The 22,109-nt window shown below is 37.6% G+C and overlaps 1 long non-coding RNA gene across 1 annotated transcript in view; it reads right to left on the bottom strand.

The window, feature by feature from the left end:
* LOC135421539 (uncharacterized) overlaps positions 1 to 21,709 on the bottom strand; it is a 137,092-nt gene extending 115,383 nt beyond the window's left edge. Inside the window, exons 1-2 of the long non-coding RNA XR_010434062.1 lie at positions 21,183 to 21,709; positions 6,045 to 6,181 (exon numbers count right to left, since the gene is read on the bottom strand). This is a non-coding gene — a long non-coding RNA (uncharacterized LOC135421539). The remainder of the gene's footprint in view (positions 1 to 6,044; positions 6,182 to 21,182) is intronic.
* Between the last annotated feature and the right edge of the window lie 400 nt (positions 21,710 to 22,109).

Raw genomic sequence — 22,109 nt, 5'->3', positions numbered from 1 at the left:
GGCTCAGGACCTTGTCATCCCAAATCCCTGAGGACATCCCTTCCCTCAACACGCCTGGCTGTCACACCTTTCAATTTGCTGCCTTTCTCTGTTTACCTGCCTCACTCTCTTTATCAGTCCTGCAAAATCTTTCCTCCTTTCCAGCTGCCCCTCAGTGAGAACAAGTAGCTTGCAGAGGAGTAGAGAGACAGGACAGAAAGTCCATGTTTTCTGCTCACTTCACAGTTTTACAAACTCCTGGCCACAGTGAAGCCTTTGATGTGAGTGAAGGGAATGGAGATGATGAGAGTGGTTTGCAATGTGACAGTAAGGTTGAGCAGAGGGAGAAATACAGAAGCAGGAATTCTTACATAACCCTAGAAAAAGTCTGGAGGCTTTTTTTGAAACATGGTTTGAGTAGTTTTTCAGAAATTCTGTTCTTTGCTGACAGCAATATTTGTACCATTTGGAGCACAGCATTTATTATTCATCTTTTACTCAGTTATTCTGAGTTAGTTATTATCATTATGAGTTATTCTAAGTTATTCATATGTGGTTGTTTATACATCTTCTATGGATTAGAGTCTTTCACTAAATGTTAATTAAGAATTTGAATATATCACTTAGTTTCCTAAGCAGATATCCAGTACAAAACCTCTATTAAAGAAAGAAAGAGCTTTTTAAGAATAGCAGATCAAAGCTGCCTGAAAAAAGGATGGTGTCTTGTAAGAGAACTAGGATTGCTTTCCAAAGGCCAGTCTTAATCCTTTCATATAATATTCATAGATAGAAGTAAACTCAGGTCATGCTTCAAAGAAGTTATTTCAGCAATTAAGTTATGAAGTCTAACTTGAGTATTTGTCTAAAAATAGTAAACACGTGACCGCAAAAGGCTTAAAACTGAATTCCTTTAAATCCTAATGCATTTTGGAGTATTATTTGAGATGGTCAGAAAAAAAGGGCCATGAAAATTAATTTGGTATTACTGACATAATTTGATGACAGGTGTTTTTAAATATACCAACTTGAAATAATTAGTTTTTGAACATGCTTTTAATGTACTAGAAAAGCTGCATACGAAGTGAGATCTCTTACTATGCACAGTGCAAGAGCTCACTTGTTTGGTCACAAAGACTTACGCATAAGGACAGAACTGGGACTGGGCAGAACTGGTAGAATTGGAAAACATGGGAAATGAAACCACTATCTCTCTCCATTTCTACTCCTAGTAACAAAAACTCTCCTCCTAGAAGTGAGATCAAATACATAAGTCATGTCATAATGTAACCTACTAAAGTCACTAAATGCTTTAACAGCAAGTTAGGAGCAATTATCCTTGGCTCTTGGATACTTATTCTCATCCCAGAATTGTTTTGTTAAGCCATTAGCTCTATGCGTTCAAAGTCAAATAAAAATTACAGCAATTAAAGAATGATGAAAATATAGCTGCCTTTCCTTATTCACCAAAAGACAGAAGTAGAAGGAGTCTCTTTTATATGAAATTTACTTCCTTGTTATAATTTAGTGTTTAGAAGCATCTTCATAAAGAAGATTTAAGTCTCGTGTTACTTAAATAGATACTGAAAATTATTTTCCTGGTATCTCTTGCTGAATTGCTGAAAGAGAATTAGCTTCCAAGGGGAATCAAACAGTTGGAGGCCTTATTTTAAAATCCAAGAAATAAGAAGTCAGTCATTTAAGGAACCATTTTCTCTCCATGTAAACATCTCAGTGATACTTCTTTCAAATCTATTTTGTTTGAAGAAGTATTTCCTAGATAAGAAATAATTACACATCTTTCATCTGTTTGGTTCATCTGCTCCCACAGTTAATTTCTCCTTCAGCATTTTAATTGACTGCCAGTGCTGTTCCTGCTGTGGGGAAGCATTATGTCACAATAGATTTATAAATGTTATAACTATATTTTAAGAGGGACCAATAGGTTTGTTGGTATTATTAAGTTGTAAAAAGAAAAAAATTAGTTTATATTCAAAGAGATCTGCTCACTGCAGAAAGCTCATTGCTGAGAACCAATCTCTCTTAATGTCTTTGTGACACACAGTGCAGGCCCGGGAAAGCCACGGTTAGGAAACCATTACCGTGTGTCCCAAGGTGCCCCTCATCCCGTTCCTGCCCTGCTTGGAGAGTTCATTACCATCCCCCAGAATTAATGTGCTCTGTTCTGCTGAGCTCACAGCACAATGTGCTGCACACAAAGCTCTGTGAGCAGCTCATGGCTGAGCTCATAAATCCAGCCCTTCAGCCGCTCCGCTGTTCGCGGTGCAAACACAACCCCACTGTGCCCTCGCCCTTGCTTTGGCAAAGGGTGTAAAGCATCCATGCAACAATAACTTAACCTCGTCCTGCACCTTGGAGATCCTTTTCCCCTAAAATCTCCTCCTGCCTGTCTCTAAGCTGACAGGGTTTCTGTGCCTCCTCCAACCTGGCCTGTTTTTGGAGCCAAAGCTGTGCTTCGGTGGCCCTTTGAGGTGTTTCTTACACTTTCCCTCGAAGGCTCCACGACAGCTTCCTGACGGCTCGTTTGGAACAATTTTCTGCTTCCTCCAATTTTGTCTCAGCAGCTTTGTAGATTTATTTCTGAACTGATTGTGTTGCTGTATACAGATGCTTCAAACAAGAACGTTTCATTAGATAGATTTGCTTTCCACCAAATCTTACACAACAAACATCATCACTGTGTTGAAAGTACAAACCTGGCAACAATTTCTCTACAATGTACTGTGCACTACACAGCTTTGAACTTGGAATGATTAACCTAAACCATGTGAAAATAGACTGCTATTTCCTTCTTGTCAGAGATACATAATTTTTGGAATATAATGTAATAACTTGGGGAAAAATAGTTTTTAAAATGCAATATTTATCTATTTTACTTACTATCTATTTAATTACTTCTAGAAACTTAGACAAGCTTTTGTATTTGTTCCAAAGGCATGAATACAAATACTAACAGCTAGATTATATTTTTTTTTGTTTTTAAAAATTCTTCAAGTTGATCTTGCAGTGTAGACAGCCACATAATCCTCAAGAAACTGTGTTTATAAACCAGAGTACAGTTATTAAGATGAAGCATCTGCAGGTTATTGTTTTGAAACGCACAGTAGAGCTAAAATCTGTTTGTATCTGTCACTGGAGTGAAGCCAAGAGAACAGTTTGCCTCCTTGTTGCAAATACTAACAAATAAGTGCAGAGATCTAATTGTTCTTTATAATTTTATCTCTGTTTTATCCATGTGAATATGAAATGTCCACCTCTGGTCTTCTGCTTAGGGACTTCTGGGGAATGACACACTTTCCTCCTTAAATACTTAAGACTTTGTGAAATATTTCAGTACTACAAATACTGCAGAAGGATACTTATGAGAACCAGATGAAACCCCAGGACTGTTCAGTTATTACATCCCCATCCCCTTCTGTCCCCTATTTCATCCAATTCCCACACCAGGAGGTGACCAGTGGAGCTCCAGGAGCCTCCAGTTCAAGAGATCCTTAAATAGAAAGGCCTTTGTTGCCACATAAAGACCAAAGGAAAGACAGTTTCAGGAGTTGTAGGATTTCCTAGGAAGTAACCTGTTTGGGGACAGAGAAGCTGACATTTTCTTCTGATTTCTACCTTGAAGTCATTTAGGAATATTTTGGTATGGGAAGGGGCCTGGCAATGGACCCAGCTAAACCTCCCCTTCACCATGGTGAATTTGGTGGGCTAAAAAAATGCCAGCCTGTAAGCCCACAAGATGAATGCCCACAGAAAGATGGAATAAAAACCGTTTCTCGGAGAACAAAAGAACTGTTCATCAGACCATGGTTTTGTCACCTCTCCGTTTTGGTCTGAAAAAAACCAAAATCTCTCTTTTTGTGAAGAGAATGTGAATGGGAAAGTGCATGACAAGCCCAACAATGAGTCCTGTGAGCACAGGACTGATGAAAGCAAGAATGAGAATTGATTCTGATTGGAAATTCTAAGCATTTATTGAATGAGGTCCACACAAAAATTTTCCATTTGAAAATACAAGTCTTGCAGGCCACAAAACTTATTCCCTTCTAAAGAACAAGTTAATAGTGATAGTACCCAGGATTATCATCCTGAAATCAGTTGAAATTGGATCTCTGTACACCATAGAACAAATTAATGGTTTGCAACAGCAAAGTTACTTCTAAATCCCTTTCCTAATTTACATAAAGAAATTAATATTCTGAGAGAATGTTCTCTGGTATATTGGTGGGAATGTAATTAACTAAATCAATTCAGTGTTTACATCAGTATTTGTTTTGATAAACAACTGAAGACTATTTTTTGAAATCAATTGGTATTTGTTTTTTTATGGATGGCATGAGTTGGCCTAAAAGCTTGATTATCATTCAGGATTTTAATTACAGCCATAGCAACAAACGCTTGCAAATTCATTCAAGCTGTCAAGTTTTTTAGTCTTCCCTAAAGTCACTCTTCACTCACTATAGGGAATATATTTTTAAAGGTATTTATTTGTAAAACAGCAATTCACCCTATAGTGGAGGACATTCATCAAGAAGATCAATAAAATCACAACCCTAAGGGGTTTGACAAAGGCCAACTAGCAGATCAACTACAGGTGATGCTCAGAACCTAAACTGAAAATTAAATTTAACTTAAAAAAAACCCTCTCAGAGTGAAAATAGTGCCTTTAAAGTCCCATCTACTTTTAGCTCCACGGGGGACCAATGGCTTTCTACTCCTGAAAAGCAACCAAAGGGTCTCATTTTCTTAGGCAAATCCACACAGAACATGTCACAGTCATGGACTGTTTTCAGGTCCTTTAAATGTCTTTCTTTTTTTGGCATCCATGATGATAATAATTTTCATTACTGTTTGTTCAGTATTAAAAACTGCTGAAGTTCAATAATCTCTACTAAAATACATTCATAATTAATTTTCCACCGGTTGATACATTTTAGCTGTGCTTACAGCATTAATCTTTGAACTCAGCTGAAAGGCATATAAAATAGCAGGAATTCTTGCCTTAGTACTCCAAGCTATTCTGTTTGCCATCCTTCTATTTCATTTGGTTTTGTTGGCTGGAACAATGTCAACATAACTGGGAAATTATTTATAAAGGCTATTTCTGAAGTCAAGGGGGGAAGGGTTTAAAAAAATAAAGAAACCTCTGATATTTCCTTTGCTATGTTGTGTGGGTTTTTTTAACATATATTTCTTGCTTTAGGATGTATTATTGAGGCTGTGCATAGATCTTTATGCTCAATCTAATTACTTTTTCTGTCAGAGTGTGCATTTACAAAATGTAAATGGCTTACACCCAGGGATCTGAGAACTACAAGGTCCATTTTTTTAAAACAAGAATTCAACATGTGTTTGGGGGTTTTTTTTTGGTTGTTAAATGAATAGCTCTACACAGAGAAATCTGCTGCGAGCTCCTCTTTTCACTCCATAAATTCAGTCTGAAATGAGATAGAAACGTAAGACTTGCTCATTTACTTGTATTCTTACACTCTTTTTCATTTGTCTTACACTGCTTTAGAGTTCTTGTATTCAAGTCTACCTTCAGAGGAAGGACTGCCAGTGGGAGAACATGAGGTTGATCACTGGGGGGAGACCAAAGGTTGCTTCCCACACTGACCAAAGGTTGGAAAGCTTGGAAAAGCAGAGCAAGTACACAGCTGAACATCCCCAGAACTACTTAGAGATTTAATCTTTTTTGGTGGGGGCTAATTTTTAAATTTTTATGAGACTGTAATTCTAACCCATGATTGTGCTCCTGAGCAGTTACACACAACTCAGAGCTCATCGTTCCATCGCTGCATAATTTGACATTTCTCTGTATTGAATCTCACAGGCCATTTTGCTGCCCAGTTACTGGGCTTTGCTGATTTTCTGCTCAAATCTCTATTGCCAGGCCCTGACTGTTATCCTGCTGCTCAGCATCATCAGGAAATGTTACCAACTTATAATTCAATCCTTTACCCGATTGTTATGAATATGCTGGACACAAAGTTCTGAGCACGCAGCCTCATGTAACTCCACTAATGATTTCCCTCAAGGTTAAAGATGACCTTGCATTCCTACCTCTGGTTTCTCACTTTAGCCAGTTATTTATCCATTTATGTACCTTCCTTCTCATCACATGTCACAAGAGGATATGCAGACCAGGAAACATCCAGATGAGGCACTTGGGAACAAACAGCAGGAGCTGAAAACACAGGGATTCAATAATTATTGGTGCTTGTATGCATGCTTAATGTAAGGATAAAATGAGTAATCAGTCAGAAACTGTGCTGCATGACAGATCAGAGCAGATAAGAAAACATGGGAAATGAGGCTCCTCTGGTTAGAGATGGAAGATAAGACTTTCAATGCTGTTCATCATCAGTCACATTATAATTTTTCTCACCTCAGATGCAATGTCAGATTAATGTATTTTCAAAGCAAATCTAATCTTGAATCAGGTCCTGCTGCTTTGTAAAGCCTACCTAGGCCTTTCCTTGAAAAATATTCTGGAAAAAACCTGCCACATTTGAGCATTTGCCACATTTGTTTTGATGATACCTAATTCTGGCAAATTAGATCAAAACCTGTCAAAACTACCAAAAGGGAGTAGTTTTCAGTACTAGGATGACCCATATAGGACAAAAGGCTGTATTAGCTCAGTACCAAGTGATTTTGGGAGCCTCTTAGAACAGCAAAACAGCCAAATTCAACTAGAATTGGTTTTTTGTGGGCTCTTTTAGAAAGCTGAGTTGCTCTGCTTCCTAACCACAGGGTTAATGTTCATTATTTCTTTTCCAGCTTTGTCCCTTATTTTCTACTGCCATTTCCATGAGTAGCCACCAGCAAGGTTTTTTCCCTTTATTAGACGTCTCTCCTAAAAATCAATATCGATTTCTATTGAGAAGTTTGTTTTGGAGAAGTCAATACCATTTGCATTTTTACTCCAAATGACATTATTTGTATTTACAAATGTCAAAACTTCTACAAGGACTCCCTGCTCTATAATTAGATAATTTCTAGGATGTCAGTACTCATTAGTGCTTCAGCAAAGACAAACTGCTCCAGCTATCACAGTTCCAAGTGATAATGCTTTTGCAAGTATTTAATTATCCAAACAGTTTCCTTTGGTCATAGGAACTACTGATCTAGAAACATATTTACATATCACCTCCTGTTAATATTCTCTGGCTTGGAGGCATTCGAGCAAACTTGCTCAAATCAAACATGTAAATAAGAACTCAGGACAGCCTTATTCTCAGTTTGCCCTTCGACTTCCAAGTGACCAGGGTTAGATTTTAATAGCTGAATTTTAAAGAAAGTCAGAGCTCTTAGCTTTAAGATGAAACTATTCCTACTGAAATAAATGTAAGACCTGATTCTTCTAGTTTTAACCAGTATTTAATTTTTGTACCTTTCAGTCAGTTCTCACACTATCATGTGTGCAAATGAAATGCAGCTTACACATGGAATTGATTTAACATGAAATTCTCATCAAGTAAGAAGTTAACTTTAGTCAGACTTCAGAAGAGAGCCCTTGCTAGAAGTGCTAAGATAGCAAGTCGAACACTTGCTCTGAAGTACATGAGTTTTCACTCAAAGTGCTATTTTCTCACATATCTGAAACTCAGGATTCTCTACCACACCAAGAGATGTCTGACATGATTCTACCCAAATCCTGCTATAACACTATGAACCCCATTTGTAATCTTTTCATTTTAATTTAAAACATGTTCCCGAAGAAAAACCCTCCCTTTTATCACGCTGGCTTTGCTGTGACTCTGATGTTTCTCTCCTCATTTCTTATTTGAATTGAATAGCCTACAGGTGCATCATAATGAACAGGAGCTCCATGCAATCTATCTCCAGGCTTTCCAACAAGGTGACACTGAAAGACTTTAATTTTAAGTTGTATAAAATTGTCCTTCTTACTGAGCTCCCAGGTTCGTGTTTTGACAGCTTATTTAACAGGCTTTGCTGACTTCACAGGCGGTTTTATCTTTGGCCAGAAAGAGACAACCAGAAGGAAGGAAAGGACTGAAATAATGGTATAACAAATAGTAAAGGTTCATATACTATAAGAAAAAAAAGGAAAAAAAAAAGCTATTTTCTGATAAAAGATAAATAATTTCATGTTTATGCTTCAGTTTCCCTTCTGCAACAGCTCTGATATTCAATGCAAATTGCTCCACACTCCTGGTATTCTAAGGCAAAGTCTTACAATTTTCCTGTCTAATTAAATAGAAACAGCTCTGTGAGTCATATCCAAGGAGGCATTGCAGTCCTGCTAACACACTCTCACACACGTGTTGGAAAGGCTTTCACTCTAAAATAGCCTTTTATCTGTTCTCACGTGGCCAAAGACCTCACAGCCCTCTCTGTGTTTCTTTTTTGAGGATTCCCCTTTAACCCTCAGTTCAATATTTCATAGAGACTTGAAGAGCAACCTCGAACATTTTCTTTCATGGGAACTTTTGTGTTCTGTGTATGAATTAAATGGGAGATGTAAGATTTTGCAGGGAAAAAAGCCCAGGACTTGAACAGAATAACTACTCCATAGCTAAATTAATCCACTGTGTGTTTCCATTGTACAAGCAATATTATTAAATAAAAAGGTGTTAAAAGTCAGTGATAAATACGGAGTTATCTCCAGCAGATAAACAGCACTTGAAAGAGTAGCAGCCAGCAATAGTAAACTAAGCCACCAAATATTAAACTTAAAAGTTCGTTCCCATAATTACTCTGCATGATTAAAAAGCTTCGCTCAAAAGTCTTAATGTTCAATCAACTCATGTATTTTGATTTTCTCTCTGGTGATATTTAAAAGTTTATGAGAATTTTCTATAACCAGGACTTTCAAACAGGGTGGTTTTAATCTGATGGTGGAGTCACCGTCCCTGGAAGGATTCAAAAAATGAGGAGATGTGGCACTTCACGTTGTTTAGTGGGCAATGGAGCATTCAGGCAAAGGTTGTACTTGGTGATCTTGGAGGTTTTTTTCAACCTTAATGATTCTATGATTCTAAATGTTCACTAACTGTACTCTAAATTAACACAGTAGGATGGAATGCTAGTGAGAAGGCATTTATATGATGTAATATAATGATTTTTTCCATGCTCTATAGCTTAAAACGTAACAGATTAAGTAACTGATCAGTTTGCAAAGCATATGTTGGCCTTTCTGAGCTGATCAATTCCTTTTCCAAAATAAAAATAGATTTTTTTTTTAAAACTAAGAGTCTGGGTCTCATACAAGAGGACTGAATCAAAGTTCAACAACATAGCAGGTTCACAGAAAAAAAAAATCATACCAGGTTCCAAAGCTTTACTTCAATTTGCATCTTTTGTGCAATTTCCACTTAAAAAAGCTCGTTCCACTGAACAGAGTCAAGATTTACTCATTAAGTACTTTCAGGTATGAGAAACTTGGGAAATAACTGAGACTATTATGAAAAATTACAATGACATAATATGGGATCTTTCATATTACTGAGCATCAGTGCTCAAATCCCTCTGCAGCCATTGTCATACATCATGCAGGGCTTCTAATGAACTTGTATGCAAATGTTAATTAGAAATTTCTTGGAAGTTTTAGGAACAGGAAGCACTTAGTGAGCTGTGACAAACACTCTGCTAAGCCACTTGTCCTTTTCCCCCGTGACTTTCTGACTATTTATTCTGATGCAGCCACAGGAGGATCCCTGGTATGGATCTGTTTGGATCATGCACTGAAGACTAAAGTTCAGACGTGACTTGAGCTGTTACATACAGTTATATTGGGCTGCACATGTGGCTGATACACCTTCAAATCATTTTATATAGAGTTCTAAAATATCCATGCCAATCCAATAAGAAATACCTTTGGCAGTGCCCAGTCCTTATTCCCATGAAAAAGTAATTTGCAGGAAGCATCATCCACACGACTAAAAAAGTCATTTGCACCAAACTGAGCTCCATAACTTCACTGACACCACAGAGAAAGAAAGCTGAAGTATGCTGGATATACCCCAACAGGCCCATGCTGACTCAAATATTCCTAATTACTAAAGTTAAATACATTCTTCCAACTCAGATTTTCAAGCATGACCTGACCAATACCTGGCCAATACTTTTCACACACTTCACACAGTTTTGTATAACCTGCCATTTTAACATTTGCCTTGGTAACATCTGATTTCTTTAATATACAAGAGAAAGATATTCCCCTTGAGTAGCCCCCCCGAGTATAAATTATTCACCTCACTGATTTCAGTAAATATAGAAGGTTGATAACTACCAGATCCCAAGTCTTGTCTACAAATAGTTAAGCCTGTGGAAAAGATGTGAAATGCTGCACTACTGACCAAAACCTGTACCAAGGTCTGCTCACTGTGCCCACCATTATTTGTATACCAACCATTACAGGAGTCTTTTAAAAACAAAGATCACAACTAACCAAAGAGAGTACAAATCTCAACAAAAAAAATTCATATATTTATATCTCTTGTTCACGAAAGTTTACATTTTAAAAGATGGAGGTGAGAGGCACCTGAGAAAACACTTAGAGTGTCTGTCTGTACGCAGCACATACCATAACTCTGCTCCAATGCTCTGTGTCATGGCAGGAGACCTGGGAAATCTGTCTGCCTGCTGTGTTATCTGGCCTATAATAATAATAATAAAGCTTTGCAATTAACACTTGCTCACATTCTGGAAAAAAAAATCCCTAAGAAAACCCCCAAATGACAAAAAAACCCTCCCCAAAGCCTCCCAAAACTAAGTAATATTTTTGAAGCTATAATGAAACTTGTAATTTCAATTCTAATCACAAAATCACAGACATTTATAGATCACATCTACATCTGGATGCAAAAATATTTAAAAAGAAAGCAATGAAGGCAAAGAAGAACAAAATAGAGGTCCATTAAGTTTCAAAACGTTGTGTGCCATAAGTTTTGGCATGTTTTCTGCTTTTAAACACATTTTCTGGTACAGAGAAACAGAGTTTTGAGCCATTGTAATTTACAGAAACCTAAATTAACAGATCACTGAATGTGTCATTAATGTCTAGCAGGTAACAGAATTACTGGCCCAACCAAAACCAACGAACTTAACAGTTTTAGGAAGTATGAGAAGTTTAAGAATTATGGCGAGAAATAAGAACAAATTTCAATATTTGTGATTTTAAACAATGGCAGCTTAAGTCTGAAAAAACTTTAAAATATTCTTCCCTCTGCTTACATAGGGCAGATATTCCTTCACAGACACATTTAATTGACTGGAACAATTCTACTTGGCTTCAGTGACTTTATAATTTGTCATAACCAGCTCACGAGCTCTCGAGGAGACAGACTTCTTCCTCACACTGCCAAAACAATCCTATGAAATATGGTTTGGTTTAATTAAAGTATAATTAATGCCTTGAATTTTAATTGCTTCTGCTATGATCTGGAGATGAAAATACTCTTGTGCCAGAATAATACATTTAATATGAAATGGACACATTTAGTATTAATAACCACTCTATATCAACTTCAGTAATGAGGTCCTTTGATTGAACGGGCAGAATCTGGGAAAAAAAAATAACACACAAACCTACAGCTTTTCTGCCTGTCAGAATAGAGATGTAGTTGTTCAAAATGGAATTTAGTCATTTAAGTGGCTTGCAAAAGTAAAAACTGAAATCTGTTTTTTAAATGCTAAAGGCTATCTATGAGATTTTCTCTTTTATCTTGGAAAAAATACAGTTAACAGGCAAGGAATATTGAGTGATACATTGACATCAAAATATTTTTGCTAAATGTACATGTTTTAGATTTTAATTCTGTTCTGGAGGGGTGTAAGAAGGAATAATTTCCTATTGAATTAATTACAGGGCACTTTCTCTTTTGAGTAGTGATCCCCTGTCAGGTCACTTGGAAAAGATGGTGAAAATATTTATTACACAAATTGTTAAGTGCATTGATAATTTGGTTTTAAGGCATCACCAGATGGTTTACCAGAATTTAACAGGTGAAAAAATACTGGAGCCAGGGCAAAAGCAAACTAGTTCATTCAGTGCTCACCAATTCACCATTAAGGATGCTTATTTTTCTTCCTTTCTGAGCTTGTTGACTATTGTCCATTTGGGAAAGAAAACCAGATACCTTTCAAACACAGAAACAGAATCAATTTAATAACAAGCCACAGGAATGAAAGATGCTATGAATAAATAAATAAATAAACAAAATAATCTAAGGTCTCTCAAAAGCATCACAGGTTTGCTGCTGGTGCAGAAAAACTTTCAGTTTACTTTTGCAGCTTTGTGGAGTTTCAGATGCTCATGTTTTTATAAGATGATAAAAGACAGTTTTAACTGGAGTAATTAATTCAGTTTTTATATTAGCTAAATTTTGTGGCTCAAAATTTGAAAATATGGTATTTCTATCACTAAAAATGAGTGTGGAGTATATAAAGGATTTATAACACACATTCTCCTCTGTACTAGATCAATGATCTAAAAAAAGATGTGCTATTGTTTCCACCATCTGCCTTTCTTTCTTCTCCTACCTTTGTTTCCATTTATATCTCCTTGGGATTCCTTCACTTACTCCCAGAGGAGCTCTTAACAATCAGACCTAAAATGAATTCAAACCATGACTATAAACATTAATTCCCCCAGGTTCAGAATGAAATACCAATATATGCCAAAAAATCTTACACATTCAGAAAAACAGAGCTACAAACATATGCAGTAACATATGCCCAAAAATGAACAGTATAGCTATTTTAAATATTGAAATATTTTTAATTTTTGACAACAGGAAAACAGCTGAACTGGCAGTAACATCACTAAAAATCTGACAATCTAATTTTCAAATGCTAAATATTAAAATGTATTACAAATGTATCAAATAATAGACCTAAAGTAGCCCAGCAGTAATTGACATTTACCCCGGATTAACTCCTGTCTTTAACAGGAGTTTTCCTGATGGGTATTGAATAAATGTAAGAATTGCAGAAATAATTGAAATATCCTTGGGCATTTGGGTTAAAACATGAATTTATTCAAACAATGAAATGCAAATATTACGCCCACACACAATCCTTCTGCCTTAGTGGGCAAGAGGAGAGGAAAGTTTTCCTCAGCCTTTCTCTCCTCTAAAAGCTGTTATTATTGCACCTGAAAATCCTCCCTGTGTCAGAGCTGGCTCAGCCCCTCAGCAGGGAAACAGCAAAATTCCTTTTTTTCACTCCAAAAACAAGGAGCCAGGAACTGCACAGGGAGGGATGGGATGTGTCAAACTGCCCACGACCAGCAGAATTCAGCACCTCTTTTGTGTGATTCCATGGAATCCAAGGGGGCTGTGTGGAGGACACCCTCTAACACAGGAGCTGGCATTTCAAAGGGTTTTGCTCACCCCCAGTGCAGAGGGAAAGCTCCTTGCTCCTTGGCAATTACTGAGATGTCCTTTACTTTCCATCTGTGCAGCTGTGACTCTCCCAGACCAAACACCACAAGCTGTGCCCTGGGTGTAAATCCAGAGCTATCGAAACTGCTACAGAATCTGAAAGAGTAAATTTTTAAAAAGATAAAATACCTGATGGGGTTTATATTGTATTTTACCACACATACATTAAATTTATTATGAAAGCTGCTGAATTTGGCAGGCTTGCATTGGTTCCCATGGGGCAGTAAGTCCATTTATTTTTTCCATGTATTCCTCTATATGATAATCCTCACTAAGACAAAAGACCTCTCCCTCAAGAGAGGCTAAAGGAAGACAAGCTTACAACGGATTGTCGCTTTCTTTTAGATCCCCAGCTGCCCAAAGGAGCAAGAAAAATCCATACATCCAGTTTCCTAACAGGCACAAACAGAATTTATGAGAGGGTAGTTGGTAGTTGAGCCACCCCAGCTGTGTAGTAAACAGCCCATTTTAAAAATAATTTGAAAAAAGGGACAAAAAACATAAAGCAACGCTGATGTGAAAAGTGTGATTTGATTTATACCCTGCCAGCCCTTGGCTTCTCTTTTGGCTGCTTTCTTTAGTGTAAGAAGCCTTACTGGGTCAGCTGGAGATCCCTTGATGTTGGATAAGCAGCTCTGGCTGTTGAGCCCCTCACTCTCAGCGTGGATGTTGCAGGATGGCAGCGTGTCCCTCGGACTGCTGGGATCCCCCAGAGCCTGGCCAAATCCAGAGCAGGAGGCTGAGCTTTGAGCAGGCTCAAACCCCAGCAGCCACAGGGGGATTTAATGCCTCTGCTCAGCACTCTCTGAGCACAGCTGAGGTGCAGCTCTATACCTTAGAGGCAGATAAAATTCTATTTTCACACCATTTTCCAGAACACATTAAAAAAAACCAAACCAAAACCCAATAAAATGTTTCTTCCAGTTTTTTTTTTTCCTGTAGAAGGAAGGATCTAAAACTAAGACTACACTAAACACACCTGCTCTTCAATAGCTCAGAGAAAATATTCCAGTTTTGGCAAGGAGTGCTTGTCACTGAGGGTTTTCAGCTTCCAAGTAGCAGAAGTAAATTGAGAATGAACTTCAGGTGGAATTCATATTTCATTAGTTTAAAAGTTTTTAGAAGAGTGAAATCCAAAGAAATTTCCTATCCCTCCTACTACTGCAATACCTTCACATCAAAAGTCAAGGTTTGTTTGGACTTCTTGTGAACAGCATCTGTAATCAAACAGGAATTCTGACAGTAAATTGTGGTTGGTATCCCCTCTACTCCAGTCTCAGACACATAACACAGCTCTCTCTCAGCCTTAAGAAATGATCTTGTAGTAGGGATTGAAAGATAAATTCCCAACACTACTCCTCCACACACAAATCACCCACAAAGTTACTTTAAAATATTGAAATTTATAGATATGGACATATATGAAACATATATTTATATGATTTATATATATATACGTTATGTAATATGAAATGTATTAATATACACATTATATATATCATAAACATATAAATATTTCAGCTTGTCAGATGTAAAATAGACAAGTTCCTGTCATGAGGGAGGTAGTATTTTGTTAAACAGATTAACTAAAATATTAGCTAGATCATGAGATAAATAACAAAAGAATTTGTGGAAATATGAACCAAACCTTTTTCATTTTATACTACCAAATGGAAAAAAAAATTAAATAAAATAGTGTATTTTTTTTCTGGCTGCCAGCAAGAAAATGTTATTGGAAGCTTCAATGCTTGTGGCAAATGATATCAGTCATCATTAATTTGACTGAAACTGTCAGTTTTGCATTATTTGACATGTATTTCTAGTTGGGGCTTATTCTCTAAGCACATTTTGACAAATGTATCACAGTACAAGTATTTCAGTTTAGAAACAGTTTGGGAAGCAGTCAGAGAAATGCAGAGCAGAAAGGTGTTAGGGCTAATTTCACACAGAAGTCTGGAGAGTGGGATGCCAAAATTGAGGCAAATATTTCCCAAGCAATAACAAATACATGGGAAACAGTCCATGAGATTTGGAACCTGAGGATATGAGCCCAAGTCATGCAATTCATTCTGTATTTTATGGAGTTTTTTGGTGATCAGCACTGTTTTTATTTGTGAAAAAATGTAAGAATGAACAGATGATGCTGAGGCCTGTAGATATTAAAAATTGGCTGGATTGAGGATGCTTCACTGAAACCAGCTGGCTGATTTTATAAACAGAACTCAGTTACAGTACCAAAGGGGTGGCCAACACACAGCCTTTAAGGCACAGGGAACTCAGGGAGCATCTTCCACATCTGCTTGGCACCCTGAGAGACAGGTCTGGATGCACTTCCTTAAGGAAGCACTTCCCAGATTAGCACTCTCGATGTAGGAGAAATGAAGATGACAGCATCCTGAATTCAGAGGCTGTTCTAGAACAAAATTCATAATCATCCTTCTAACTTAGAATGCCTGTGAACTGCCTTCACTCACCCTAACACATCCAACAGTTTCGCTGAGATGATGAAAACTCACCATCAAGACAGAATGTATTCATCCAGCATTTAAAGGGAAAAGTCTTACCCTCTCTTTTTTCCAGATAGCTGTTCACATTTCCAAGTCCCAGTCTATTTTTGGAAGGCCCTGCTGAACTGTTTCAGGACAGAACATATAATACCCTCTAAGGTTGCCTTCAGCATTCAACTGTGGATGAACTGGCAGGAGGTTCAGTAACACTGCCTTAGATAATGGGTTGCCGTGGCAACATTCCTGCCTGCTGCCAAATTCTGGAGCTCAAGTTTAAAAGCTGATCTCAAACCAAGGTCCTTTTCCAAAAAATCTCTAAGCTCTTATTAAGAAAAGCAAACACACCACCATATTCCTCTCGAAGAAATCCATCCCACATATAAAAGGAGGCAGTCCTTGCTCTGGCATTTACTTCCAGAGCCCTCCTGACCTCAGTATTGGCTCCTCTTATATTAAAATGTTATATTTCCACTACGAATTTGCCTGGCTTAAGATCAAGCATACAATATTTATATACTTCTGCTCAAACATGTAGAGGATAATAATGTCTTTTCTTAGGCAAGCAGCAGAGTTTAAAAGACAGTTCTGTTACCGTGGGTTTTCAAATCACCTTTGGTCACTGCCCTGTGAACCTCAGCAAAACTCAAACCAGGATTTTCCCAATAACTAATTGCCAGCTCCCTGGAGGATCTGAAACAGCAGTAGAAATGGTTGCCCTAATTTTCTGAAATTTAGGGCACTGTGAAAAAACTCTAGACCTAACAAACAGGTTTTATTAATACAGAAGGTAACACAGGAATGAGTTAAATTTATAAGAGAGCTTGAATGTCATTCACAAACTGCAGTGATGGCCCAATTCTAGCATTATATTCCAACTGGTAGAGCATTTGAATCTGGGTTTCCAACCCCCAGCTTTAAGTTCTCAAACAGATAAAATATATTTAAACTGCATCACAATGAAAAAACCCCAGGAATCTGCAACAACTCACACATCCTGTACAGAGAGAGAATGCCAGGAGATACAGTACATAAGGTTTTTTTTCCCTAGGAATGTCAATCTCTTTCCACTTTGTCTTCAAAAAGGACCTACACTTGGAATCAGCTAAAAATAAGAGATGCAGTTTAACAGTCCCTGGCACTTCAGATAAGAAAGATCTTCAAAACCTCTCTGAGTGATGGACATGCCTATGGATCTTCTCAAAATGTTCTCTGCCAAGCAAATATGTAATTCTCCCTATGTCAAGCAGAATTTCAATACACAGGGTCTGCCTTGCACATCTCACTTTTCCATGCTAGAAATGAAATACTTGTGTTGCACCTTTGCACTGCTCAGCAGCCAGGAAATCCTCCTGCACAGGCCAGAATTGTGTTCTGGTTGTGATAAATGCAATTTAGTCACTACATGAATGGTGAAATCCTAGGAAGACACCTTTAAGGTTTTCATGTTGTGATACATAAAGCTTTCTGCAAATGTTTGGGAGATCTGTTTGTTGCAAAAGCAATGTATTGGGGGAAAAAAAACCCATAAAGCTCATCAGGTCTGGCTGATTCATGCATAAATTACAATTCAGATTGCCTGACAAAATATTTTAAACAAGTATCTTGATAAAATACCTCATCCAGGTGGTTTACTATACAAATAACATCAGCTAAGAGCAGAATAATTGCTTTGCTTCATCTCTTTCTGCACTAAGTGCGTGCATTATTATTGTATGTACTCTCCTAAAGCAAACTGAATCTCCTTCATCTGCTGTTAAAAAGTCTTTTAAACTACTTGAATCATAAACCTTCCTGGCTCCCTGTTGTGCTGTGCTTTACACAGAGGTCTTGTTTGTACTTCCTATCATTATATGTCTGCACATCTGCAAATGTGCTTATTGTGAACAGATTATAGAACACGCTGGAATGGTTGGGGGAAAGTTCATGGATAACATTCCAAACACACAAGCAATACGACAGAAGACTTTTTAAGACCCGTTGTTTGCAGTAATTTAAAGAAATGATTCTGTCTTTAATACCTTTGTTAAATATTTAGGTACTTATAAATCCCAATGACAAAGGAGCGCTCACAGGTTTCACGGGTTCCTGCAAGTTTTTGAGCATTTAGATTATAGATTTAATTATAGATTAAATAATTAATTATTAGATTTAATTATAGATTTAGATCAGGGATGAAATGTCTTTGGGACAGATTGATGTAAATCCCCCATCCAGGGCATCCCTTTTCCACCTCCATCCTTCTCACAGCTCTAGTGGGTTTTCAGGATCTTGGGGGAAGAGTCTGGGCCTGGTTTTGCAGAGGGGCTGAGAGGAGCCCTGGGATGCTCAAAACCAATGAACTTTTAAGAACAGATTCACAAAAAAACCTAAATTGCTCTTCTCTCCTCTCCTCCTTATCTCTTAAATCTTCTTGAGAAAGTTTTAAATTGACACACACCAAGTTAAAAAAATTATCCCAAGTGCTACTGGAGTCTGTCCCAGTTTAGAAGGCTGGAAATATTCAGCAAACTGGTGAAATTATGCCAAATTCTCTCAAAGACAGTGGAGTTTCAGCTTGAGTGTTTTAGCAAACTAGTGTGACTGTAAATACAGGCTTTTTTTGGTCTCTATGGAAGGTTAGGCTGAATATTAGAAAAAGGTCCTTCCCCCAGAGTGTGGTTGGGCACTGAACAGGCTCCCCAGGGCAGTGGGCACAGCCCCAAGGCTGCCAGAGCTCCAGGAGTGTTTGCACAATGATGATCCTTATGGATCCCTTCCAACTCAGGATATTCTATGGTTCTGTGAAAAACTCCCAGAATATAATCTGGAGTTCAAGCAAAAAAAATTTCCTGCAGTGTCATTTAAAAAATTAATTCCAGAGCAGAGATCAGTAGAAATTTCAGCAGTTTCATTCTTGGCAAAAACCTCTCCATTCTCTCCCATAACAAAACTAAAATTGTGGCATTTTTGAAAATTCTCCCATGACTGATGCAATCAGCTACCAGTGTCTCAATGACAAAGTATAGTAATGATTAAGATATAGAGTTTTAAAATACACATAAATTATATGCAGTATAAGTGCTGTAGAGAAAAACACATTTCCAAAACGAAATAAGCATCTTCTAACTTTGGAGGTTTAACAAGAAGTTAGATTTATATTTTTTTTTAGCACAAACACAAAATAATACCTCTTCTATTTTCGTGGTTCTGATCTGAAGACAATGAAAATGCATCTCAGATCCACTTGTAGCTACTTAACTACTTGAATCAGTTCAATAGTTGATGAAAATACACAAAACCTTTGAATTTCTGCTCTCTCATAGCTAAGAGTGACTTTAAATCAGTGTTTAGAGAACTGTGTTTCCCACTGGCATCTCTGAAAGCACACACAGAGCCTGACAAGCTGCACAACTTTCTACCATTTCACTAAAAAAAATACCTGAACACATTTTTTCTATAAGGGGAGAGATTTACCCAGATAAATTGATTGGCAACAAAATTTTCTGAAATACAAAAAGCTATTAGGTAAATATACTCTAGTCAAAGAAAAGCAACGAACAGTTCTTTGAGTATCTTTGTTTAAGAATAAAATTTAAGTAGCTTAACAGTTGCACTCATCTATTCTGGTTCATTGCATTATTTTCCAGTAAATCAAATATCCTGCCCAAAGACCTTTCCACTGAAGTCACTCTCCCCAGTGCCACGACCAAAGTGTACTGATGAGACAGAAATATTGCACTGCATTCCTTTCTTTTGAGATATTATTCTACTCAGGGGTGTAGCCTTGCTGGGTATTGGTTACCCAGTGAAGCAGAATGGAGGAGGATTGGCTTTGGAATGTGAATCTGGAATAAGAGCATGGACACTTTTTGGTATGGTCAGTATATTATCTGTCCCAGATAACTCCTTCAGGATGACACCCACACTTTGACCTGGAAAATGGTCAGGCCAAATTAATTATTGAGTTAATCTGCTCTCTGTTCCCTGCTTTAAGGAGAGAAGAGTCACAAAGAGCATGAAGTTAATTTATATATGGTAAAACAAAGGCAGTGGAATATTGCTTTTCTAAGAAATCATTTAAAGATTTCTGAAGAAGTTTTTAGAGCTTTAGGTCAAAGATAAGGAAAAATTACCCAGTACATAATCTCATTGTAACTTCTAGACAATACCATGACAGTTCTTGTCAGAAAAATCCAATTTTTTTTTAGATAGATTGCTTCTGCTTATTAGGAATTGAATTGTTTCTTATCTGTAGCTGCCCACACTCACAGACCTGACTTTGTAGCAGTACAAGGAGACAAGACTGACTTTGAAATTTACCCCAAATACTTAAAAATACCAGGAAGTATGGGAAGTATCTCGTTATCTTTACTTTTATGGCTGATAAAACAGAGCAAACTGTAGTCTATAGTTGTTGAATATGCTTATTTCTCTCCACTTAAAAGTGTTTGCACAACTGTAAGTAATGAAAGCTGTACCAAAAAGTAGCCAAAAAAGCACTTACAGTTCAGTACCACAGCTTCAGCAGCACAAATATTCACTGTATATTCCTGACAATTTAATTTACTGTACAGCATCTGCAAACTGACAGTCTGGGCTGTGTAATTAGGAAATAAGATGCCTGGCAAGATTTATGTGTTGGGGAGAACCCACTGAAACCTAATAGGTTTTTGACAGGACTGAAAAAGAATTGACCAAACTTATTGACTCTACTGGTGGATCATATGATTTCCTGACTAAGGTATTTTTAAAAAACATTCTATATTATGTTTATTTGATTTAAAAACAAGGAACTGAGGAGACTCCCAAACTCAAAATGGCCCTATTTATATTAGGTAGGCTATGGAAGGAACTATGTGGGTTCAATAACACAACACAGAAATTTCCACCTGCCTGTGTTCCTATTCATCTGCTAAATTAAAAAGGTGGGAAATGTGCATTCAGCCTAGGGGTACATAATACAGGGAAAACAGGAAAACTGGCTTTGAGGAAAATCAGGGAGAGGGAAAATAAAGAATAAAATAAATTACCTTTAGCTAAAAACAAAATAAAGTGGGGAAAGGCTTTAGTCATGCTATGGAAGTCAGCACTGAATTCTTTATAGCAATGGCAGCACAACTGTGCACAGAAAAAAAGAAGAAAGTTTAGTTTGCAGTTAAAGCTGGCCTGTTCACAGAAAATGATGAAAATTACTTCAATGCTGTCTCTTTTACAGGGAAATGGGTGATCTATTCCAAGTACTTTAAAGCTCACTAAAGAGAACATCACGTAAGGACAATTTTGTACTGACCTGGACGAGGTGCCCGAGATCTTCCCATTTCAGATTATCTCATTAAAGATTGAGGTGGCAGCTCTGATCCATTTTACACCATTTTACACTGCTGACAGCATTTTAAACAGGCTTCAACAGCAACAACAACAAAAAAAATCTAATTCTTCTTTTTCCTTTCTTTTTTTCTAAGCATGTTTTTTTAATCCTTGGGCTGAAAGGGTTCCAAACCTGTTCCTCACAGCTCCCCTGGCGGGGCCCAGGCAGCACTTCTAACACAATTCATTCCCCCAGGCAGAGCCTGTTTGCATGGTGACGGCTTCAGGTGCCACACAAACTGTGCCCAATGGTTTGAAAAGTCTTTATTGTGCCATTCAAACCCACCTCCCTCCTTCTGAGAGGCTCAGCTGGGATGTGTCCTTCACTGCAAAGCTCTCTGTGGGTGTTATGGGCTAATTCACAAAACCTGAGCTGAGCTGAGGACCAGCAGCAGTTGATGAACACTAATTAAAATCTGTAAAAACTAGTGCAGACCTATTGTTTTGCCTCATTCCCTCTTTACCTTTATATATTACTGACATATACCAGCATCACACGTGAACAATGTCTCCAAACAGCTCTGAGAACAGCTTTAAGAAGGGTGACAACAAAGCAAAGCCTCTCCTTAAATATCACGGTAGCACCGAGTAAAACTATTAGTTCCTGCACGCTGAGAATTCAAATACTGTATTTGTTCTAAATATATCCTCCTTTGTCCTGCTCCAACCCAGTCAGGCAAGGACTCTACAGTCTGGCTTTCAGGAGGGAACCTCTGACATTAAAGCCCTCCTGGTGTCCCTGCTCACGCCCGGAGCTGAGGATGCAGCTTTTCGTGGTTTAGCTCTCGGTCCTGCAAAGCTGATTTGTGTGTCCAGATTAATGAGTCACCCGTGTGCTGGCAGTGAGTGG

The sequence above is a fragment of the Pseudopipra pipra genome, chromosome 13 (assembly GCF_036250125.1).
Source record: "Pseudopipra pipra isolate bDixPip1 chromosome 13, bDixPip1.hap1, whole genome shotgun sequence".
Taxonomy (NCBI): domain Eukaryota; kingdom Metazoa; phylum Chordata; class Aves; order Passeriformes; family Pipridae; genus Pseudopipra; species Pseudopipra pipra.
The sequence above is the reverse complement of the archived record's forward strand: the minus strand, read 5'-3'. Positions and strand labels throughout refer to the sequence as shown.